Genomic DNA, 17,618 nt, shown 5'->3' on the forward strand with positions numbered 1-17,618 from the left:
TTACCAGTAGATCCCATGAAAATTGAGTTTGGTGCAAAGCATAGCTCGGTTTTGTTACAGTCTCTGACTATTATGGCTAAAAAAGTACAAAAATTTGTCTATCCAAAGAAGTCATTTATTTCGCACTCCACTTGTCTCACGCTCTGAGGTCAGAGTTTGACAGCTGCATTCACAGGGGCACCGCCAGCACGCTCTGTTGCCACATGAAAAAAAATTTTATTTGCCTTTATATGCAGCAGATAATCCAAACATGGCGAGATGCATTTCTACGAAATAGACGAAACATCATATAACTTCAAAACCCATCTTTGGTGAAAAATTGTGGCTTTCGCCCCATATCAGAGCATTCGTCTGAAGTATTGCAAAAAGTCGAAATGCTGGGCAGGTGTATTTCTGCATACACAAGCAGTACATGCGAGTGTGTGTGTCAGTCTGTGTGTTTACCTACAGCTAGTGTTAGGGTACAGACAGTATGGCACAAACTAAAGGACGACGCTGCATATTTCCTAACTTTATTGTACTTAAGGCTCGCAGTAAAACCACTGCATAAAAAAGGCTTGCCGAAGAACACTTACCGGAATGTCCCTAGTGTATGTCCCCAGCTGAGAACATCACCTCGCTGAAGGGTTTCATTTCTCTCAGTACGTTGTCAACTGACGCAGCAGATGTCCTGCAAAAAAGAATTGCCACGAAAATTTTTTTTCTGCAAAGAGAATAACAAAATATGAAGACAACCGTCGTAGTTGATGAATACATAAGATTAATATGAAAATACAAGATTTCTGACGCAAATCTCTGTTTTAGCCTAGTATTCAACTTTATATTAAATTTGTATGGTAGACAATTTAAAAATTCGGCTGGCGTACTTTTGCACACACAAACATCCAGCTTACGCAAGCCTGCAGACAAGGCGCACAAACAGTGAAAATGAGGCAACCTTTGGAGACTATTGGTATAAAAGGAACAAAGCGTTCCAAATGTTACGCAGTCAGTGTCAGTGCAGGAAGGAAAGCGTTGTCCAATGTTATGGAGCAAGCGGCATTGTTGCCACGTATCCCTCACACCACACAATCACACTAACTGCAACATAAATATCCGTTCAACCGACCTAAGCTTCGCGTGAAAGTATGCCGAAGACGAATCGCAACTATAGTGCTGATATTATATGCACAAGGGAATAAAAACGCCTTTCGCACAATACTTGCTCCATCTGCTGCACACGAGCATTTCCCAGGCATTCGCTTGTCCTTCTGATACGTACGTACCAGATGAGACAGATTCAATATTCCGCAAATGTCATTATTCAGCCCCTTTCGCTACACAGCGCTGTGTCGTGGTGGCCAAAACGAACTAAAGTGGCACCAGATTGCTTCCATCTGAACTAAACTATTGCCTGGTCGATGTAAAACCACTTTTGGCGGCCCTGACTGCATTCTTCTGCATGAGCGTCTACTCTATCTAGAAATTATATGCAACAAAAGGGCCTCACAGATTGGACGCTCATGACAAATATTAAAGTAACGAACCTGTCCAAAAGCCACCGCTTCTTCCTGCTATCTGCAACGGCGTCACAGCGTAGCCATTCCTGCACGTTGTGAAGCGGTCCAAGAGGATTCTGCAGAGATAAATTAAATGGACACTCAATAATAACGAAGCCACCGGAATGACACAGCACGCTTACAGTAACCGGCAAACATGTTGGGTAGCTAGCGTCGTTCAGTAGCGGTTAAAAACAAAAAAGAATACGCCTCGCGTAACAAGCACGTGAAAAACGGGACGAATAATTGTCGAAAAAAGCAAGCTTGTGCCGCTGAGTGTTTATTCAGACTATTCTTCGCAAGAAATGTCGGCACGACGACCTCTACGAGGCAGAACACACCCAAGTTTTCTGAAATCCCAAAACCCAAACTGTACAGCCACGGCGGGCCTTTTTCATCAATCATGTCGCACGTCGCAAAGTGTCCTATACAGACGCGGCAGAGGCATCGAATCACTAGGCTGAATACGCATTTTGCGCTTGTGTTCTCAAGGACACAAACTTCTTCAGACAGCTCTTCTACGCTAAACCCCGATTTGTTTGTATTTTACTTATACGTTCTTGGACATGTGGAAGCTCTGCCTCCCTAAGTTTATTTTGTATTTACGCAAGCTCTTTTTCATTCTGTATGCTATAGATTAGACCATGGGTCTTTGTACTATACAGTTGCCAGTCCCAACCACTGCCTGTTGCTGATTGAAATGCGAGCATTGCAATCGGAGTATAAAGCATTTCGGTATCTGTTTACCAGTGGATCCCACGAAACTTAAAGCCGCAGTCTATTATGGTTAAAAAGTACAAAAATTGTTTTATCGGAAGTCATTTATTTTGCGTTCAACTTGTCTCACACTCTGCGTTCCCATTTTGACAGCAGCACTCACAGGTGCACTTTAGACGGCAAGCACACACCATTGCCGCATGAAAAAATTTACTTTGCCCCTCTATGCAGCAGATAATCCAAACATGGCGAGATGCATTCTTATGAGATACACGAAACATCATGTAACTTCAAAACGCACGTCTTCGGTGAGAAATTGTTGGCTTTCGGCCCGTATCCGCCATTCGTATGAAGTATTGTAAAAGATCGAAATACTGGGCAGGTGTACTTTAGCATACACAGGCAGTACATGCGAGTGTATGTGTGTCAGTGCGTGTTTACCCGCAGCCATTATATTGTACAGACAGTGGGGCACAAACTCTAAAAAAGGACGACTTTGCATATTTGTTAACTTTATTGTACTTAGGGCTCTCAATAAAACCACTGCATAAAACATAGTTGCAGATTAACACTTACCGGAATGTCCTAGTGTATGTCCCCAGCTGAGAACATCACTTCGCTGAAGGGTTTCACTTTTCTCAGTACGTTGTCAACTGACGCAGCAAATATCCTGCAGAAAAGCATTTTCTCGAATTTTCTTTCTGGACAGAGGATAACAAAACATGATGAGAACCGTCTTAGTTGACGAATGCACAGGATTAATATGAAAATGCGAGATTTCGGATGCAACACTCTGCTTTAACCTAGTATACCACTTTATCCTAAATTTGTATGGTGGACAATTTAAAATTCGGCTGGTGTACTTTTGCACACACAAACACCCAACTTACGCAAGCGTGCCGACAAGAAGCACAAACAGTAACAAGGGGGCAACCATTGGAGACTGTATAGGTATAAAAGGCACAAAGCGTTCGAAATGTTGCTCAGTCAGTGTCAATGCAGGAAGGTTATGGAGCAAGCCGTGTCACAGAATATCATCGCACTGGTTTTGACGTCACAGCACTGGTTTTCACCCTGTCCTCAACACGCGAAGAAAGAAACTAGAGCAAAGTGATCTCAACAACGCACACTACAAGCCAATGCACCCTCAAGACATTCCATTGATATTGAGTGGAATGGTCCGCTGCTGAATGGGGCTTTCATTGAACATGTAAAGTATACGACTTTCATAACAACATACATTACAAGCAAATAAATCCTTAAGATTTTCCATCGAGGTTGAGTGGATTGGTCTGCTACTGATGGGACTTTTTTTGAACGTGTAAAGTATACGAGTTCTTTGTCCAGAAAAATTGATGCAGTTAGTTATCTGCTACGCAGGGATGTCTAATAATACAGTAAAAGAACTTCTGAATACTCATTAGCCAGCTCAGCTCCTTCGAATGCATTTTTGTACAAATGAGTAGTCTCGCCGAAGAATGGCCGCGAACAAATAAATGAAAAAAATTGTGTCAAAAATTACGTTTAGGATTTTAAGTGTTCTTAGCAAAATCTCAAAATTCTCGTTATTAGCAACATGGTCAAAAACGTCGTTGGCCATGTTCGTTACCACAATCGTGCAGTAGGTGCGAGTAATAAAACACCTAATATTTGGGGGCCAATACCATCACGCTAAAACGTTTCTTATTAAGTATTTTTTTATTTAGTTCATGTATGGTAGCGCACATACATGAACTTTGTGCGCCTTCGGCGCATCGCGATCGCCATGGTCTGCAACTGACAGTCAAACGTGCAGGATGCCATGTTATCTAATGACATTTGATGTATCGGATGTCATTACATACAAATCCCTGTATATCTTCCTGTGTGAAAGGTGTATTAAATCACCATAGTTCTCTACTTCTCCATTTCTGCCAACAAAACAAACGTTATCAATATACAGTATCATTGAAATAAGAAATAAAAGCTATCAGCTAATGTGACTAAATTAGTATGTACACCAGAGAAAGGTAGTGCGCTTTTCCTGTAGCATAGAGGATCAGCTAGAGCAGAGAGACAAGCTGGCACAGGGTTATTTTTTCTCTCATGCCCACAGCCAGAGTAAAAGAGGAAAGGCCATTAAATAAATCCTAAACCGCACTACTTATTCATCCAATCTTCTGTCTCGTAAGCCCGTTGTAAAGAGCCCAAGCACAGCTCTTGCGCAAATGCATTCTTACAATCTATACTACGCCGATGAACTGGCAGTATACACCCATGTGCGAGCTGGTAAATGAAGTTGACTCATGCAGCCCTTTTACAGAACAGTTCATTTTCTTGCAGCTCAGTCAACGGTTCCCGTCATGCACAACAATTCACAACCAGAGCATACAAATAATAAATAGCCAGGCGGTTGCTCCCACTTCGGTCCGTTTGCAATGCACCTCGCTAACATTTTCTTGTACATGCATACAACTTACTGATCTTTATAAGTCATGTTTATAGGCAAGCAGTGTTTTACAGTCAATGGTTTGATGCAGCTGATCAAAACTCCTGCAACCAGACGGCTATCTGGCAAAGCACCAAACCGGAAGCACTGCCGAGCTGCCGGCTACGCCTGCATTCTACCCACGTCTTCCGCACCTGGTTTTTCGCATGCTCTCCTAATTGAAAGTTTACATGGAGATACAAATAGCGGAGCACACTATTCGCAATACATGGAGGGATGAGGCTTCTAAACCTGCTGTGCCTTTTAACGACAGTCCCTAATAACTCGTGCACATAGCTGAGCAGTGGTTCAGCATACAACTTACTGATCTTTATAAGTCATGTTTATAGGCAAGCAGTGTTTTACAGTCAATGGTTTGATGCAGCTGATCAAAACTCCTGCAACCAGACGGCTATCTGGCAAAGCACCAAACCGGAAGCACTGCCGAGCTGCCGGCTACGCCTGCATTCTACCCACGTCTTCCGCACCTGGTTTTTCGCATGCTCTCCTAATTGAAAGTTTACATGGAGATACAAATAGCGGAGCACACTATTCGCAATACATGGAGGGATGAGGCTTCTAAACCTGCTGTGCCTTTTAACGACAGTCCCTAATAACTCGTGCACATAGCTGAGCAGTGGTTCAGATAAACTAGTTAAGCGCTTGCAGCGCACTCCTGGCACGACAAAAAAACCCCTCTCACTTATTAATCTGCGACTTTGATGCACATTAACGCACCAGCACTGACTTCTATAAATAACAGGCAGCTGAACACGAATTTGTGGTTGTTTGTTGGCGCACTACAAGTTTCAGCCAATGTTTGGCTCTAAGTTCAAATTTGTTATCTTGATGTTTTTCTCTACATACTGCTTTCTGCTACTTCCGAGACTAAGATTAGAGAAAGCTGTTATTTTCCATTGAGCGTACGAGCTACCAGCTTTGTGGGGCGGATGTGAGCAAGTGGCTTCACGACTTCCTCCCTCTCGAGGTCCTCGCCAAACGACATGAAACAGGCCCAAGCTGGAAAGGGAGTAATCAAGATTAAATAGAAACGGACCGGACGACATTAGCATGAACGCCTGAAATAAACTGCACTTTGATGTGCAGTTGTAGTGCAGTGACGCACAGTGCATTCATTGTATTCAATCCATTTTAGGTATCGTTTTGCCAGTTGGCATCCTATGCTTCTTAGATATGCTTAGGTTCAAGTTCCTTGTGGTTTTTCCCGCATCATGTGCCAGTATCCGCGCACCAAAGTCTCATTGATCGAATGTAACCTCATTAAAGTGACACTGCTTGCTCAATGGTCTGAGATTTTTGTTAAATAAGATCAGTTGCCCCGGCTTGTTTAAGACAGTTTGAAGATATGAGATCAGACAACAAATCAGCTGAGGCAGTACGTGCTCCTAGACAAGTCCCGAAAAGCGCACTTAGAGAGGTAGACATAAGAAATCATTCGAGAAGGTGGAGCACCGTTAAGGCCATGATGGCAGCAACAAAACAAAAATGGGACAGCATACAGGCGTTTCGCAACAGCGCAGTGCAGCCAGTAGTGAGACGCATGTTATCACAAAATTTGTCATACGCATTGTCGCCACGTATCCCCCACACCAAACACTCACTGTAACTGAAACACAAATACCCGTTTAACCAACCTAAGTATGCCGCAGACGAATCACAAATATAGTGCTGGTATCATATGCACAAGAAGGGAGTAGATAGATGACCTTTTAAACCACACTTGCCCCACCTGCTGCATACAAGCATTTTCCAGGCATTCACTTGTCCTTTTGATACACACGTACAGATGAAACAAGACTCAATATTCCGCAACTGTCATATGATTCAGCCCCTTTCACTGCACAGCACTTTGTCGTGGTGGCCTAAACAACCTCAAGTAGCGCCAGATTGCCTCCACCTGAACTGCACTATTGCCTGATCGATGTTCCCACTTTTAGTGGCCCTGACCGCGCTCTTTTTCATGAGCATCTACTCTGGCTGGAAAATGTCTACAATGAAGGGCCTCACAGACTAATGCCGATCACAAATATTAAGGGAACGAACCTGTCCAAAAGCGTCCACTGCTCGCTTCTATCCGCAACGGCGTCACAGCGTAGCCGTTCCTGCACGTTGTAAAGCGGTCCAAAAGGAGTCTGCAGAGATAATTCAATTGACACTCAATGATAGCGCCGCCACTGGAGAGACATAGCAATCGTAGCATCCCCTGCAAACACGTTGGGCAGCTAGCGTCATTCAGTAGCGGTTCAAAAAAAATAGAATACTCCTCGCGTAAGAAGCATGTGAAAAATTGGACGAATGATTTTCCAAAAGTAAGCTTTCTCAAGAAATTTACGAAGAAGCTAGCTCTATGTTTATTGCAACCATTCTTTGCAGGAAACGCCTACACGACGCATTCTATGAGGCAGAATGCACCCAAGTTTGCTGAAATCCCAAAATCCAAACTGTAAAATTAAATGGCTTGGCTTCCTCGACGGGGATTTTTCATCCATCACCTTGCACGTTGCAAAATGACCCATACACACCCGGCGGAGGCATCAGATCACTAAGCTTTCAGCCAGCAACATGCATTCTACGCTTGTGTTCTCAGGGACCCAAATTTCTTCAGCCAGCTCTTCAACGTAAAACATTTATTTGGTTGTATTTTGCGTCTACACTCTTGGAAATATTGCGGAAGCTCTCGTAAGTTTACTGTATAGGCAGCAATCTCTTTTTCAGTGTGTTTGTAGACCATGGGTCCTGGTACTCTAGCAGTTGCCAGTACCCAACCAATGCGTGTTGCCGATTGAAATCGAGTATTTCAACCGGAGTATAAATCAATTTCAGTATAGGTTTACCAGTAGATCCCACGAAAATTGAGTTTGGTGTGAAGCTTTGCTCGATTTTCCTACAGCCTCGGTCTATTATGGCTAAAAAAGTACAAAAATTTATCCATCCGAACAAGTCATTTATTTCGCACTCAACTTGTCTCACGCTCTGCGGTCACATTTTGACAGTAGCATTCACAGGGGCACTTTAGACAGCCAGCACGCTCTGTTGCCACATGAAAAAAATTCTTTGCCTTTCTATGCAGCAGATAATCCAAACATGGCGAGATTCATTTTTACGAAATCGACAAAACATCACATAACTTGAAAACCCACTTTGGTGAAAAATTGTGGCTTTCGCCCCATTTCCGAGCATTCGTCTGAAGTATGGCAAAAAGTCGAAATACTGGGCAGGTGTACTTCTGCATACACAGGCAGTGCATGCGAGTGTATGTGTCAACTGTGTGTGTTTACCCACAGCTAGTGTTAATGTACAGACAGTATGGCACAAACTAAAGAAGGACGACATTGCATATTTGCTAACTTTATTGTACTTAAGGCTCGCAGTAAAACCACTGCATAAAAAACGCTTGCAGATGAACACTTACCCGAATGTCGCTAGTGTATGTCCCCAGCTGAGAACATCACTTCGCTGAAGGGTTTCACTTCTCTCAGTACGTTGTCAGCTTACGCAGCAAATGTCCTGCAGAAAAGCATTTTCACAATTTTTTTTTCTGCACTGAGGATAACAAAATATGATGAGAACCGTCTTAGTTGACGAATACATAAGATTATTATGAAAATACATGATTTCTGACACAAATCTCAGCTTTAACCTATTATCCCACTTTACCCTAAATTTGTTTGGTAGACAATTTAAAAATTCGACTGCTGTACATCTACACACACAAACACCCAGCTTACGCAACCTTGCAGTCAATGTGCACAAACAGTAAAAAGAGGCAACCATGGGAGACTGTATTGGTGTAAAAGGCACAAAGCGTTCCAAATGTTGCTCAGTCAGAGTGAGTGCAGGAAGGAAAGCGTTGTCCAATGTTTTGGAGCAAGCCGTGTCATAGAATATCATGGCACTGGTTTTGACCCCGTCCTCAACTCGCGAAGGGAGCAACAACAGCAAAGTTATCTCAACACACACTACAAGCAAATGAATGCACCCTCAAGACATTCCAATGATATTGAGTGTATTAGTCTGCTGCTGAATGGGGCTTTCGTTGAACTTGTAAAGTATACGAATTTGATCTCAACGACATACACTACAGGCAAATGCATCCTTAAGATTTTCCAACGAGATTGAGTGGATTGGTCTGCTAATGATGGGGCTTTCCTTGACCATGTGAAGTATACGAATTCTTTGTCTCGTAGGATCTGCTACGCCGGGATATCTAACATTACAGTAAAAAAGCTTCTGAATACGCATTAGCCAGCCTAGCTAGCTCATTTGAATGCATTTTTGCACAAATGAGTAGTCTCGCCGAAGAATGGCCGCGAACAAATTAAAAAGTAAATTGTGTCAAAAATTGGCCATGTTCCGTACCATGATCGTGCAGTTGGTGCGGGCAATCTACCACCTAATATTTGGGGGCAAATACCATGAGCTAACACGTTTTTTAAGTATTTCTTTTTTAATTTAGTTGATGCATGTTATTGCACATAAATGAGATTTTTGTGCTTTCGACGGATCGCGATTTCCTTGGCCTGCAACGCCCGTTGTTAAGAGCCCAAGCAGAGGTCCTGCGAAAATGCATTCTTACAATCTATATTATGCCGATGAACTAGCAGTATGCACCAATGCACGAGCTGGTAATACGAAATTGACTTGTGCAGCCGTTTTACAGAATTGTTCATTTTCTTGCAGCTCAGTCAACATTTTGCGATGTACACAATTTACAGCCAAAGCATAAAGTCGTCATATATAGCGGCACAGTTGCGCCACACTTCGCTCCGTTTGCAATGTGCCTCACTAACAATTTCTAGTGCACGCATACAACTTGCTGATCTTTTACCCTTTTATTAAGTCACGTTTATAGGCAAGCAATGTCTTACAGTGAAAGGTTTGATGAAGCACATCAAAATCATGAAAACCTGACGGCAATCTGGCAGTGGACCAAACCGGCATCATTGCCGTGCTGGCGGCTGCTCCTGCGCTCTACCCACGACTTCCACCGTTTTTTTTCCGCATGCTCTCCTAAGTGAAGGTTTATATGGAGATACAAATAGCGGAGCACTATAATGCAATACATGGAGGGATGAGGCTTCTAGTCTGTACTAGAAGAAGAATAAACTTGAACTTGAACTTGAACTTATACATGCCGTGTCCTCTAACCACAACCCGAACCAACTTCTGCACATACCTGAGCGCTGGTTAAGATACACTGAAATTCAACGCTTGCAGCGCACTCCTGGCACAACAACAACAAAAAAATATTTGACTTCTTAATCTCCTACTTTGACGCACATAACTAAAACGCATCAGCACTGACTTCTAGAAATAGGCAGCTGAACACGCCCTGTGGTTGTCGGGGCAATGCAGGTTTCAGACAATGTTCTGCTCTAATTTGTTATGGTGAAGCTTTCCTGTGCATACTGCTTTCTGCTACTTCCGAGACCAAGATTAGTGAAAGTTGTTAATTTTCAATTGAGCGTAGGAGCTACCTGCTTTGTGTGACGGATGTGAGCGAATGGCCTTACGACATCTCGCCTCTCAAGGTCCTCGCCTAACGACGCGAAACAGGCCCAAGGAGAAAAGGGAGTAATCAAGATTCCATTGAAACTTACTGGACAACATAGGCATGAACGCCTGAAATCTTAGGTATCATTTTGCCAGTTGGAATTTTGTGCTTCTTAAGATATGCTGAGGTTCTCGTTTCTTTGTAGTTATTCATGCATCATGTCCCTGTATCAGCGCACGGAATTCTCACTGCCATGCCATTTTCCTGCTTCACCTTTGTCATCTTGATCAAATGTAACCTCCTTAAAGTTGCTCCTGCTTTTTAAAGACAAATATAAGAATATGAGTATTAGACAACAAATCAGGTGAGGCGGTTTGTGCTCCGAGACAAGTCTGGAAAAGCACACTCAGAGAGGTAGACATAAGAAATCATTAAAGAAGGTAGAGCACCGTTAACGCGATGGCAGCGTTAAGTCCACGATATCAGCAACAAAAAATGGGACAGCGCACAGGCGTTTTGCAACAGCGCAGTGCATTATTGAGACGCAGATCATCAGAAAATGTTTCATGCGGCATTGTTGCCGCGTATCCCTCACACCAAACATGCGCTGTAGCTGCAACATAAATACCCGTTTAACCGAGCCAAGCTTCACGTGAAAATATGCCGCAGACGAATCATAAATATAGTCATATTATATGCACAAGGGAAGACATAGATGATCGACCTTTCGCACCATACTTGCTCCGCCTGCTGCACACAAGCATTCTCGAGGCATTCACTTGTCCTTTTGATACACACGTAGCAGTTAAAACAGATTTATTGTTCCGCAACTGTCATATGATTCAGCCCCCTTCGCTACACTGTGTCGTGTGTCGTGGTATCTGTGTCATGTTGGCCTAAACGAACTCAAGTAGCACCAAATTGCCTCCATCTGAAATGCACTATTGCCTGATCGATGTTCCCACTTTTGATGGTCCTGACTACACTCTTCGGCATGAGCATCTACTCCTGTTGGAAAATATTTGCGATAAAGGGCCTCACAGATTAAAGCACATCACAAATATTAAGGCAACGAACCTGTCCAAAAGCGTCCACTGCTCGCTGCTATCCGCAACGGCGTCACAGCGTAGCCGTTCCTGCACGTTGTAAAGCGGTCCAAAAGAATTCTGCAAAGATAAATTCAATCGACACTTAATGATAGCGCAGCCTCCGGAGAGACATGGCAAGATTAACGTCCCCTGCAAACATGTTGGGCAGCTAGCGTCGTTCAGTAGCAGTTCAAGAAAATGGAATACTCGCGTAACAAGCATGTGAAAAATGGGACGTATCATTGTCAAGAAAGCAAGCTTCAGCAAGCAATTTTCAAAAAAGCAAACTATGTTTATTCCGACCATTCTTCGCAAGAAACGTCTGCATGACGCACTCTGAGGCAGAACGCATTCGAGTTTTCTGAAATCCCAAAACCCAAACCGTAAAGTGAAAATTGCTTGGATTACATGGCGGGCCCTTTTCATCCACAATGTTGCGCGATGCAAAGTTACCTATACAGACCCACTGGAGGCATCAAATCACTAGTCTGAATTCAGCCAGCAACACGCATTCTGCACTCGCATTCTCGGGGACGCTAATTCCTAAGGCAGCACTTCCACGTTTAAAACATCGAATTATTTGTATTTCGCGTCTACATTCTTGGACATACTGTGGAAGCTCTGCCTCCCTAAGTTTGTTGTGTAGTTATAAGCAAACTCTTTGCAGTGTATATGCTGGAGATTAGACCATGGGTCTTGGTACTCAACAGTTGCCAGTCCCAACCAGTGCCTGTTGCTGATTGAAATCCGAGCATTGCAATCGGAGTATAAATCAATTTTAGTATCGGTTTACCAGGGGAGCCCCCGAAACTTGAGTTTGGTGCGAAGCTTTGCATGTTTTTGCTACAGCCTCGGTCTATTATGGCTAAAAAGTGAAGAAGTCATTTATTTCGCATTCAACTTCTCTCACGCTCTGAATTCCCATGACAGTAGCATTCACAGGTGCACGTTAGACAGCAAGCACGCACCATTTCCCCATGAAGAAAATTAATTTGCCTCGCTATGCAGCAGATAATCCAAACATGGCGAGATACATTTTTACGAGATACACAAAACATCATATAACTTGAAAACTCATCAAATTGTGGCCTTCGCCCCGTATCCGTCATTCTTGTGAAGTATTGCAAAAAGTAGAAATGCTGGGCAGGCGTACTTTTGCATACACAGGCAGTACATGCGAGTGTATGTGTCAGTGTGTGTTTACCCACAGCTAGTGTTAATGTACAGACAGTATGGCACAAACTCCAAAAAAGAACGACTTTGGATATTTGCTAACTTTTTTGTACTTAGGGCTCGTAGTAAAACCACTGCATAATGAAGGGTTGCATATGAACACTTACCGGAAAGTGCCTAGTGTATGTCCCCAGCTGAGAACATCACCTCGCTGAAAGGTTTCACTTCTCTCAGTACGTTGTCAACTGACGCAGCAAATGTCCTGCATAAAAGCACTTTCACACTTTTTCCTGCACACAGGATAACAAAATTTGATCAGAACCGTCTCAGTTGACGAATACATCACAACATGAAAATGAAAATGCAAGATTTCTGGCCCAAATCCCTGATTTATCCCAGTATCCCACTTTATCCTAAATTTGTATTGTAGACAATTTAAAAATTCGGCTGGTGTACTTTTGCACACACAAACACCCAGCTTACGCAAGCGTACAGACAAGGTGGCACAAACAGTAAAAAGTAGGCCAGACTATTGGAGACTCACCACAGTGTCGACACGTCTGTGCCTAGCGCAGGACAGCACGCTGCTGTTTCGTTTCACTCTTTTTAGCACGTTGTCCAGCGGCCGAGTGGAGGTCCTGGAGAGATGGTTTCTGCAATTATTACGCGCCCACGTGGAAGCAATGTAGCACATCTGCAATTTATTGTAACATGCTTTCACGGGGTCGTATTACAGTATAATCTATGAAACTTATTGTGTAGATTGCTGACTCAATGTAAATTTCTTGCAACAATTTGTTAAATGTTACGGCAGTTTGTATGTTATGGTAATTGCAAATATTTTTCTTAGCTCTTGTTTTGGAGCTCCATGTGTGTGTCGGTGTATGCTAGAGAGCGAAGTGCTTCACAGGCACATTAACCAGACTGAGCTCAACTGCCTAAACCACACTTGGGGCTGATCGGTTCATAGCCCGCACTTCCAATTCAGGTTCTCCAATTACCCCCATCCTCCGCCAACCGATTCCAACTTGTGCCGGAGAATTCCCTAATTTCACCACCCCAACTAGTTTTCTGCCGTCGTCAACTGCGCTTCCCTTCTCTTGGTCCCCACTCTAAATCCAGTGGTTTACCAGTTATCTACACTACGCACTACATGGCCTTCCCAGCTCCCTTTTTTCTCTTCATGTCAATTAGAATAGCGGCTGTCCCCGTTTGCTCTCCGATACAAACAACTCTCGTCCGGTCTCTTAGCGTTACGTTTAACGTTCTTCGTCCCGTCGATCTTTGCGCGGTCCTTAATTTGTTCTCGAGCTTCTTTGTTAACCTCCAAGTTACAGCCCCATATGTTAGCACCGGTATAATGCATTGATTGTACATCTTTCTTTTCAATGACGGTAGTAAGCTTCCATTTAAGATCTGGCAATGTCTGCCGTACACACCCCATTTCATTTTTATTCTGTAAATTTCCTTCTTATGATCAGCGTTCCCTGCGAGTAATTGACCTGGGTAAACGTACTCCCCACACTCTAGAGGCTGACTGGTGAGCTTTAACTCTCGTTCCCTTGCCAGTCTATTGAGATTTCTCTTTGTCTTCTGCATATTAATCTTCAACCCCAGTCCTACACTTTCTCTGTCAAGGCTCTCAATCATTTGTAACAAATATAAAGCCATATATAATATTTCACATCACGAAGCCAAAATACTCAGTAATTGGGCTATGGGCGTACCGGGTTCGTTTCGGGATCGAGAGGCCGAGCGCCGAGCGAGAAGGACGGGGCAGCAACGCAAGCGACGTAAGGACGAGCGTGAGTCGACCAACCCTGAAGTTGTCGCCAAGCGCCGGCCACGAGCTGAACAAGTCCGGCAGAAGGCACGAACTTGGCGTGCCCAGGAAACTGCAGAAGAGGGAGAAGGAGAAAAATGGAAAGTGAATAGTGTAAATATTAAATTTCCAAATTGCTTGAACTGACAGGGTCCGTCTCAGAGTGCCCTACCATCTTTGCTAATGACACTTTACAGTTCATAAATATAAGGGAACGGACACATAACATAGGAAATAAAAATAAGCTTTGCAAAATCGCTTCACTTACACACAACGCATTTTTAAAACATTCTACGTGCAATGCGCAAGAAAAGACTTGAAACCATGCGCTCGCTCGCAACCGGCGTTCACGATGTGAAACGTCATTTTTTCTTTTTCTGTTGTTCATTTTGTTCTGCGTTCTTGTTTTTATCTTCTGCACTCTTTTTCGTTCCGTTTTAAGCATTTTAAAAGTTCGGTATAGCAATAAAACAAGAAAATACTGCTAAATGAATTAGCGGTGCGCTTCGGCTTTATTCCGGCCAACTGGATAATTTTATCGATAGGGTTATATTGAGTTAACGAACATCTGCAGTCGGTTTGCGCCACGTGATGGCATGGCCTCAGCGTTGAAGAGATTTTGCAAGTTATGCGTGCATTAGTAAACTCCTGATATAGGACGAGGGGTGAACCCTTGTAATATGCGCGCGTCTCTCCTCTGTAGCGTCTCTCCACTGTAGCACTTATGCATCCGTGTCAGTCTGCTAATGATGCAGGAGAAATCTAACATTTGGAGCAGCACATGTCCGTTCACATCCGCCAAGTCATCCACAGTTTTTATCACAACTGCGGTGTGAATCGATGTTCTCACAGACTGCAAGCTCACCGGAAATCTCAATGCGGAGACGTTTTCCGGTGAGACGCTTCTGCACACTGTCGAGCGACTCGAGAAGTGGCATGTACTGAACGCTGTGGAGATGGATTGGCAGGAAGCTGTATGGCCCCTTTAAAGTCATCGTATTAACTAAGCCCGAGCGCCGTCACTGATTTAAACAGGGACTCTTTTTTTAGTTCTCTTTTCCCTTTTTTGTTACGACCTTGGCGTGGCTACAGCGGTGTCACCAGTTAATTTTTTCAATGCCACCAATATTTTATTGTTATTATACTATTATCACATGTACCTATCAGTTATTTCTATTTTATGCTCAGCAGCCCTATAGCAGGCTTCTCTACACACAGAACAGTTACACAGAACCCTGATGAGGAAAAGTAAGCTTTCAAGGCAGCCTGACTAGAACGGTTTCATCTATGATCAATTTTTTTAATCGTTCCTTATCGCTCATAATGCTACAAATGATCTATATTTACAGTATTGTAACGATTAAATGTCTTCACTTCGCAAATTATGCATTTTTTGCAGATACAGTGCACTGCACTTTACGGGGTACTCGCCAAAGAATGCTTACGCATTCAAAGCATTTTCTTAATTATGTCCCTCTCGCCGATATTTCTTGCTCGTAAAAGGCGCAATTTAGTTTCTGTTGGCGTTGTGCCTATAAATTGCCTATAAAATTGAAGGAGTTTTCTGAGCTTAAGGCGACAAACGCAATTCTAAAACTGTCTTACGCATCCGTTGAGTTAAAGTGTCCATTCAGATCAATGCGTGTGCACCGCAGAAGCGCATGCGCGCATAGCAGCAATGCCCATAGCAAAAAGTCAGGATGCTGGCCTGGCTCCATCCCAGAGCCGACTGAACAGGCATGAACGCTGCCTTTGCTTCGTTTTTGCAAACAAACGCACTCGGCGTCTCTGAAGATCCCCAAGCACTCGGCGCGGGAGCGGCGCATGCGTCTTCGATAGCGGGGCAGCACGACGACGACGATGCCAACGGCACCGCCAACAGTGACAGTGCGAACATGCCTCGAGTTTCCGCAGAATTGCCATCGCAGTAAAAACAGAGGCATATTCCAGAGAGTCTGTGAACAATTAAATTACGTCCACGGCGTAAGATACAAACTCTTTTTAGGCAAGGACACTCGCAAGACGCGGTCGACCAGATGAAGTGTAGTAACGGCGAGCTTCTATTGGCCAAGTGTCGGCAGCGGATACGTTTTGGCGGTATGACTCAACTTCAAGAAAGACGAGGTTTTAATAATATTATTTCCCACGGGTATGACTGACTGACTCAACAACTTTATTGGTGAAAGTATTACAGGGAGAGGGTGGAGCAGTCCTTAAGGGGCCGTTCCTTATAAAGACTAGGTGAGCTCCTCATTACAGGTGCCCATTGGCTGTAGCCGCGGCTCGGGCAGGGCCGACCAGGGCCTTCTGGCTCGCCAGGCCGAAGCAGCCGTGCAGGGCCGCCTCACAGTCCTCCCAGGTAATGTTGGGTATAGAGGGAAGGTGCGGGGTTGACTGACATGCCCACACCATGTGGAAAATGTCCGAAGATTTTTCCTCACAGTGCGGGCACTGTGAACAGTGCGGGCGTGCACTTCCCTGTGCACGCAGGGCCGAAATGTTTTAGGACGGCCGGGCACAACTGTTTTAGTATAGAGGCGAAGGCCTAAACGCTCCTCCGCCTTCGTGACACCCTTACAGGGCTTATCTTAGGAAAGATTTCATGGCCATATTAATAGTGTTGGATGATTTCCTTGAAGGTAAATGCCATTTGGGGTCGGAGTCCGCATCGAGGGGAGGCGAGGGGAGGGCATCGAGGGGAGGCATCGAGGGGGATCGAGGGGGCCGCATCGAGGGCGATGCCCGGAGAGTGAGCACGCGGGCAGCGGCGTCGACCACTTCGTCGCCCTCGAGATTATCGTAGGGGACGCGGGGACCCCGAGATAATTGGTGCCTTGAAGTATGCGGTACACAAAATAGGGCATAAAGCCCCTTTCAATGTTTCTGCAGGCCCCTCACGAGTCGCTAATGACCCGCGAGTCCTGATCTGTGGCGGCGAGCGCAATGGCCACCTCTTGCTCATGTTATGTTTTGTGCTTTGAACGTAAGGCCGTTCACCGCGGTGTTTTGGTGGACGACTCCGGCCGTATACCAACCCCTATGGCTGGAAGAGTGGTAACCGGTGCTTCGCGCGAAATCCGAAATGATTGAGTGACGTGCGACAAAAATTGGCAGTGGCTTAGCTTGGCTGTGCCAGGATGTACGTAGCGAAAGCTAAGGCATAGCATAGTTAGCCTTGGTTAATCTTGATTGCAAGTCCACGTTAGCCTGGTTGTCTAGCTATGTTGCGGCGTTCAGCCAGTCATTCGGCGCGCTGTTCGTCTATTTCCTGGACGATTCGTTTCCTCTTCATCTCATT

At 44.3% G+C, this 17,618-nt stretch overlaps 2 protein-coding genes across 21 annotated transcripts in view; one reads left to right on the forward strand and one right to left on the reverse strand.

The window, feature by feature from the left end:
• LOC139050713 (uncharacterized) overlaps positions 1-17,618 on the forward strand; it is a 175,506-nt gene that overhangs the window by 74,632 nt on the left and 83,256 nt on the right. The gene's annotated exons all lie outside the window — the stretch shown is intronic.
• Positions 1-17,618, reverse strand: part of LOC139050714 (uncharacterized) — a 94,714-nt gene that overhangs the window by 69,275 nt on the left and 7,821 nt on the right. For 16 of the 20 annotated variants that reach the window (XM_070527371.1, XM_070527369.1, XM_070527367.1 and 13 more), the window contains exons 2-10: positions 14,226-14,393; positions 13,043-13,136; positions 12,666-12,760; positions 11,315-11,403; positions 8,156-8,250; positions 6,787-6,875; positions 2,832-2,925; positions 1,527-1,615; positions 576-670 (exon numbers count right to left, since the gene is read on the reverse strand). The gene's annotated coding sequence lies outside the window, so the exon portion shown is untranslated. Of the gene's footprint in view, positions 1-575; positions 671-1,526; positions 1,616-2,831; positions 2,957-6,786; positions 6,876-8,155; positions 8,251-11,314; positions 11,404-12,665; positions 12,789-13,042; positions 13,152-14,225; positions 14,394-17,618 lie in introns of all 20 variants that reach the window. The other 4 variants (XM_070527362.1, XM_070527360.1, XM_070527359.1 and 1 more) reach the window with 4 other exon arrangements.

This window comes from Dermacentor albipictus, chromosome 10, assembly GCF_038994185.2.
Source record: "Dermacentor albipictus isolate Rhodes 1998 colony chromosome 10, USDA_Dalb.pri_finalv2, whole genome shotgun sequence".
NCBI classification, from domain to species: Eukaryota; Metazoa; Arthropoda; class Arachnida; order Ixodida; family Ixodidae; genus Dermacentor; species Dermacentor albipictus.